The 7,836-nt window shown below is 29.8% G+C and overlaps 1 pseudogene; it reads left to right on the forward strand.

Moving 5' to 3' along the window:
- Positions 1-7,836, forward strand: part of LOC112461848 — a 60,564-nt pseudogene that overhangs the window by 35,938 nt on the left and 16,790 nt on the right.

Raw genomic sequence — 7,836 nt, forward strand, 5'->3', positions numbered from 1 at the left:
TAATATATATATATATTGTATATATATATATATATATATATATATATATATATATATATATATATATATAATTCCAGATTCCTAATACCGATATCCATCATCGAGAAAGGCACGCCAATATATATATCTCCTTATATGGACTTGGTGTGGATCCTAGATTCTGGGATGAACCGGAAATATACAACCCTGACAGATTCGCCAAAGATAACGACATTCCCGATGTCTACATGACGTTCGGGATTGGTCCCAGGATGTGCGTAGGTAAGCGATAGTAAGAACAATAGTGATAGATAGATAGATAATGTTTTAGAAATATATATTGCTCCTAAGAATAAAAGCATTAGAAAAAGGACGTGAAAAAAAGTGATAGCAAAATAGATATCACAAAAAAATATGCTATTAAGATCTTATTAACGTAGATATCAAAATAAAATTTTATTTTCTGACAAGAGATTATGACTTGCCATTGCCGTCATTAAGTTAACTTAAGATAAATAACTTTTTTACTTAAGAACAAAAGCATTGAAAAAAAAAGACGCGAAAAGAAAAGAAAAAAGTAATAGCGAAATAAATATCAAGAAAAGCAACTTATTGTCTAGATCTTATCAAAATAGAGAAAAAGATATCGAAGTAAAATTCTTCTTCCTGATTCTAATGAGAGATCTTACGATAAGTAACTTTGTATGTGTATAAACCTAATTAGGTATATAATTAAGCTATCCAGTACATCGTTATATAATAAATAAGAGGATTATCACGAGGAAAGTAATAAAAAAGTAGGCAATATGTACATATTCTTTATTAATTGTGTAATTGATAAAAGTGGGTCAACTGCATACGAAAGTCGTTCTAGCCTTGTTGCTGACAGATTACGAGATTTGGCAGACCAAAGAGCACATAAGCTTTCTGGACTCACGTTCGACCTTCACGGCTGCGGGAAATTGAATTAATCTGCACTTGAAGAAGATACGATAATGTACGACATCAAATATTATTTTATTATTGCCGGTCACAACTATAATAAGCATCGAAATAACGATGAATTTCGCAATCTGGTTTTACACAAAGACGGACTTCGTTTAAGTTTGCATTTGAAGCTTTAGTGTCAAGCATATATATCTGACGGATATATGTTTTAAAGAATTTTAAATGATTCACAACTTATTAATATTTATATATAAACGAAATTTACTCGGAATGTGGCCAATCTCATAATGAACATATCAAGAGACACGGTAGTGTCTTGCGCCAATATACACGCGCAGCGCGAGATCGCTCCGTGTCTATTTACGCGAACGAACGAGTTGCGAGTTGCGAGCACCCGAGATTTTGAGATCTCAATAACGAGTGAACGGATTTAGTTCCAAGTAGGCTTAATCGACAGCTTGGATATCATTTATATTAATGTTTTTATTTTTTTTCACTATGTGCCCTACGAGCGGAGATATTGCGATGCAAAGTCCAAATCTGGAAATTTAAAATTAAGAAACGTCATCCCAAGATATCTGATATATATTATTTTGATATATTATATTCAGAACAAATTATAGTCGTTGCTTGCAGTTCAGGATGTATATATAATTAGTAATACATGGCCCAAATTTATTTGAATACATATATGGCCCTGTACAAAAAATGTTTTGGGATAAATTTCAGAGACTTATATCTCTCTCAATTATTGAGTTGGAGGTCTGTGTTTTTGCATACAGTTTATGAATTTAGTTGACATACTGTATAAGATAACTTATAAGTCATTTTTAAAGTTTAGTCACAATTTCAATTTTTTTAAAACAATGTAAAATGATGGGGTGTGTACACAATGAACCTAGCCGTTTTTAATATTAAACCATATGCTTTATACAGTGAATTGTTAGTGTTATTTTAGTTTTACTACGTCTTAAAATGTTTATTTAAGGAAGAGATAATTATAAGACATGATAAGTAAGATTAGGATAGGATATGACTTTAAATTAAAGCTAACTTAATTATATATGTTATGTTTTTATTATTTAAAGCTTGATATTATTTAAACCAACAAAATTATTATTTTTAATCAGACTTTTTCTAACTTAGATTATTATTTATTGTAGCAACTAGTCAGTTTAATAAGACTTATAACACAGACAACTGTAGTAAAGAACAAAATGGTTCATTGTAGACCATATAACATTTTTTATGATAATCTTCAAAAAATACGGTTAAATAATGAAATAGAAGAAAGTTGCTTACAGAAGTATAAAGCCAAATATACACACAAAATTCTTGAATAATGAAAAAAGTAATAGATATAACAACAAAAACATAAAAAATACGTAAGACTTACGAAAAAAATTTAGTTTGTCACCCAAAAATCACAAAATGTGGCCTCAAACGGCCCTCCTTCGCGCGATTTGCCGGCCGATTGGGGAGCCGAAGAGGAGTTCAAATGCGAGTCTTTGCATGACAACAAGCACAATCTAGCAACACTACATTTGTGAAATATTGCAATGGTTCATAGTGTACAACTGTGTTCATTGATGGACTACCTACCCTAAATTAAATTACTATATACTTTTTTTTATAGCGTTGAAACTCATCTCTTATTAGAGAACTTCTAAAAACGTACAAATATTATTAATTTAATTATTGCTTGAAGTTTAGGGATTTGAAAAAATTAAAACTGTTTTTAAGTGACATATAATTATTTAATTATTTCTAATTTCAGTATAATGTGATTATCGATTTTAATAAATGTTAGGCTCGTCGTATTAGTATTTTGCAACGCTGTTACTTTCAACTGGAACATCGCTATTTCTTTTACAATCTCTTCTCGCTGATAGATTTTGCTTCTTCGATATCGCGATGACTACAAGACCCACAATACCAGTGAATCCCCGTAGTTGTTGAAGACCGTTTTCGATGCACTGCGTATTTTACAATCGATACTCATAGTACTGCTATTTTGTTTGCAGTTTTCATAATTTTAAATTTTTTAAATAAAATTTTACAATTGTTTTATATTCTTCAATAATTTTAGCCCAGTTAATAGAGCCCAAAAAAACCGCTGAAATGGAATTAATTCCGGGAAGCGATTTTTTTTCTTTGACTGTTTTGGAGGGTCATGGGTAGTCTAAAACCGGATTTTCGGGATTCTAACCCTGGAGCGTTAGCCGCCATTTTGATTAGAAGGTTGATTTTGTAAATATCTCGCTTATTTTCAACTTTAGAGTGAAATTGGTAATAACCAAACTTGTAGAAAATTTAATACTCTACAATTTTAGTCCTTATCATTTTTCACCTAGGATCGATATTTTGGGTCTTAGACTCGAAAGTGAGGGGTAAATTTCTTTTTTATTTTTTTTATTTTTTGAATAAACTCTACTCCTGTGGTGATGTGGAAAAAATGTTTTTCATTATACCAAGTAAATTCAAAAAATAAAAAAAAATAATAAAATTTTACCCCCTACTTTCGAGTCTAAGACCCAAAATATCGATTCTAGGTAAAAAATGATAAAGACCAAAATTGTAGAGTATTAAATTTTTTACAAGTTTGGTTATTACCACTTTCACTCTAAAGTTGAAAATAAGCGAGATATTTACAAAATCACCCTTCTAATCAAAATGGCGGCTAACACTCCAGGGTTAGAATCCCGAAAATCCGGTTTTAGACTATTCATAACCCTCCAAAACAGTCAAAAAAAAAATTGCTTCCCGGAATTAATTCCATTTAAATGTCTTTATTGACTGGGCTATTTCTACAAAAAGAAGTAAAATCTTATAAAGAAAGTCAGTGGTGTGTAATGTATATCATAATTATGTTAACAGATAGTTATATATTTCAGTAATCAAACACAATGGATATGTGTATATGGATGCAAGTTACTCTTGTCTCTTTTCTCGTAATCCGAATGCCGTCTGTTACTCGTGCACTTACCCTTCTTACTTCTTATCCATCATTATAAATTAGTAAAATAAATAACAAATGTTTTGACTTTCAATACGATTATCTTTAGTGTGCAATATAAAGATGAGAATTATTCAAACGATAAAACGCAAATTAATAATAATAATTATCGAATAAAACAACTGAAAAATAATGTCTTGCATTATAATAAATAATTAACCCGATTAATTACATGTACGGTATGCGGTATGTGTCCTTGTTGAAAGCTTCTTGGTATCGGAAAGAGTTCCTTAACCACCGTTCTCATGCGGTACACATTTTATACTTTATTCCGATTTTAAAAACTAAATAAATGTTCCATGCTGCTGTTAGCACAGATAACATTTTATTAAAATAATTAATGTTACTTTTATTGGTTGATAAAATGGACTGTGTCGCCTTGTGTGAATTAATGTAAAATAAATGCAACTAGCATCTTTATAGATCAATAGTAATATTAAAGTAATCAAATCTTATGACGTTGCCACTACTTCATTTACCTCGTATAATATTTAATGTGATTAAATAATTTTTTTATTTGAGGATAATAATTTCCTTCTTGAGATACATGGTTCCTGCTTGTTTAATCTTTCCTTATTCATACAGTGTTTATATTTATAGAAGAATATTTTTACTTTTCTTTGTGTTTTCTTCATTCTTCTTCTTGCTTATCTTTCTTTCGTTCTTTTTGTAATTCTTTCTCGTTCCTTACTTGATGGTTTCCAGCATCCATTCTATTTATTCTCCTTCTTCTGACATTATTACTGCTTCCAGTATGTCAATTGTCTTGGTTTCTATGCATTCAATCAAAATATGGTTCCAAGTTTCCTCTTTCTCTCTACATAATCTGCATTCTTTTTTTACTGTAGTTTCCTCTTCCCAGTATTTATTTCTTCTCTATTCGTTGCAACATTTAAATCAGGCCAGAGTCTTCAGTATTTTTTTTTCTTTTTGTCCTAAGTATTTTGCTCTTTCTACTATACCTTCCACCTTTTGTAGGACGTTTATTTAATTTTTAAATCGGTATAAGATATAAAATATCTGTCGTTCAAATAATTATGAGTGGTAGTGTATATATTCGAACGGCATTTTATAAAAATGCTGTTACTAGCAATTTCATGGACTAACCGAATTTTTCGGACATTCTTGGTCAGTAGGTATTGTATGCCACCCGCGTAGAAAATTTTACGGCGGTCATTCACTTTCCAAATGCGCGAATTCAATAGAATATGCTTGCACTTGCATCAATTAAGTTACGTAATATGATATCACACCATCGACGGGTCGTTTTAACATCACGAAAATATAATGTTAAATCTCTTACATTAATTTACAATAGTAATATCTTTCTTATATCTAAATTAATTTCTATCCAATTTAATTTTGTATGTACATTATATTCATTTATATTTCATATAATGCATTAAGTAATAATTTAAATTTAATGAAATCTTCATTGTTTTAATGTGAATATTGTACATCGATAATGCAATCTTTTACCTATAATCGAACGACTTTTATATTTAACTTTCTATGATATAGTAATACATATAACGTTATAAAAATTTTCCTAAAACAACAAAAAAATTTAATTTTTTTACTAATTATTAAAAATAAAACTAAAAATAATATAATAGAATTGGAAAATAGCGTAAAAGATTTTTGTATGACATATTTAAATAACGTCTCAACAGATATTTGCTCGGAAATTACCCATTTAAAATATTTTATATAAAATATAAATAATATTAATATTCTAAAAGAATTATTATTTTGTATAATAAAAAATAATTTGAAAGAAATATTTCTGTTGGAAATACGAAGTGGCTTCACTCGAACTAACGAATCGCGATATTACCGACGCCTATCTATTCTGTGTTGCATTATATATAATACTTACAGATTCTTCTTCAATTCTCTTTCTGGCGTGCGGTTGACCACGTGTAATCCATTGTAATCATAATCGATAGTAATATGAATAAATCGCGTTATATATGTAAAACAAACTCTGCTTATTTTACCCGCCAACAATTTCCAAATATAGTTATATCTTTACGAATATATTTTACGAATATATAGTTATATAGCTTACAAATATATTTTACTCTACCTGTGTAACTGTGGCATCTGCTAAAAGAAGTTTCAATGAATTAAAATTACAAATTCAGATATGCATATCAGATACGAGAATATTTTGCGTATTCTAAAAAAAAGGCAATGTAATTGCCTTTAATAATCTAAACAATAGGACAATGTTACAATTTTATTTTGTAGAAATTAAATAAATTCAATTTTACACAAGAAAGAATATCACATAATTTATTAAGTAATTATATAAAAAATTATTTTGCAATTGAATTTTATAATTTTTAAGTTTTCTTTCTTCGAAAACCTATTCTAAAATAATTCTAGTATCTTGTTCGAGAAAACATATCACTAGCTGCAAATTTGGTTCATCACTTTCCTTATGGTTTTTAACTGATATTCAGGGTGTAGTTGTAGTTGATGTAAAGGAAGTTGCTCTTTTGTTTTCTACATATTTAAAGTTGCATTCTCCTGCTTATTATGCAGCCTATTATATGTATTTTGTCCCATTAATGTGACACATTTAATTTATGCCGCATCGCATTTGTCTCGTCGAGTGATTAAAACTTTATTATATACATAATAAAAACATTATATATCTTGTCTTAATATTAATAAAATGTATTTTAAGCTGCTATTGTGTACTGATTCTATCTATAATAGTCAATAAATAAGAATGTTACGTCAAACTCCGGAATTTGTAGAATATTAGGTTTCGAAGAATAGTAAGGGAAAGGCTATCTAGAGGAGGGGAGATAGGAAGACGTAACGAGATCTTATCGTATCTCGGGTGCACGCTGGAAAAGGCGCGTGCCTCAAGACGAATGCACGTTTCGGGAAACTCCAGTCATGGGTCAACGTCCAGAAGAGACGCTATTACGCCTACTGTGAGTTTCGTGCACTCGTGGTCCTATTTTTGGTCAAGGAAATTAATCCATATAACCAGGGATCGGACCGTGTGCGATTTCGGAGAAAGCAAGGGAGCTGAGGACGAGATCTTATTCTATGAAATGAATGGTATTCATTTTACAGTTAATACATTTATTAATAACGAAGGCATTTAGACATTTATTATAAAAGAAAAAATCTAATAGAATTTAAGCGGAGTGTGATTACAATAGAGAAGTAGGCAAATCATTACATACACATGTGTATGTATGTGAGGTGTATGTGTGTGGGAAAGGCGCGGGTGTTACAATGATACGGAGGTCATCGAGCAGAATTTTGAGGAAAAAGAATCTAAATTAAACTTGACATCTTGCTCGGATTATTACAGAATTGTTATTAATGAAAAAATTACATGGAAAAGAAAAAAAAGAGAAATTAAATAGTATATATATATATTACAAATCTGCGGTAGAATTGAGACGAAAGGGCCTAGCGGAGTAAGCATGTGAAATCGGCCCTTGATCATACAGAGCTGACATTAATGCCACAAGTTAGTACCAATATGATAAAACTTTCCACCAAATATTATTTTAAAAAATTCATTTTTTTAGAAGTTATGCAGGGAGAAAGTAAAATAAAGAAATGTATTTTTCTCGAAAACCACTTGACCGATCTTGATGAAAAAAATATATGTTATGTAGACTAATAAAACTAATTAACAAAAAAAATGTCCAAAATGCTTGCCAAAAAAAAGACCAAAAAAAAAATATTTGAATTTTTTAATATTTTTTTTTAGGGTGATATTTTTGAGGTACCCCTTTGAAATTTTTACGAAAATTTCTCTTAAAGTGTCCACTACAACATATATTTTTTTCAATTTTTTTTAAAGGGTGAAACATAGTTAAAAATACGAAAATCGTAAGCGTCGCGTCACTCCGGCG

Source organism: Temnothorax curvispinosus, unplaced genomic scaffold (genome assembly GCF_003070985.1).
Source record: "Temnothorax curvispinosus isolate PA1 unplaced genomic scaffold, ASM307098v1 QBEX01011856.1, whole genome shotgun sequence".
Lineage (NCBI taxonomy): Eukaryota > Metazoa > Arthropoda > Insecta > Hymenoptera > Formicidae > Temnothorax > Temnothorax curvispinosus.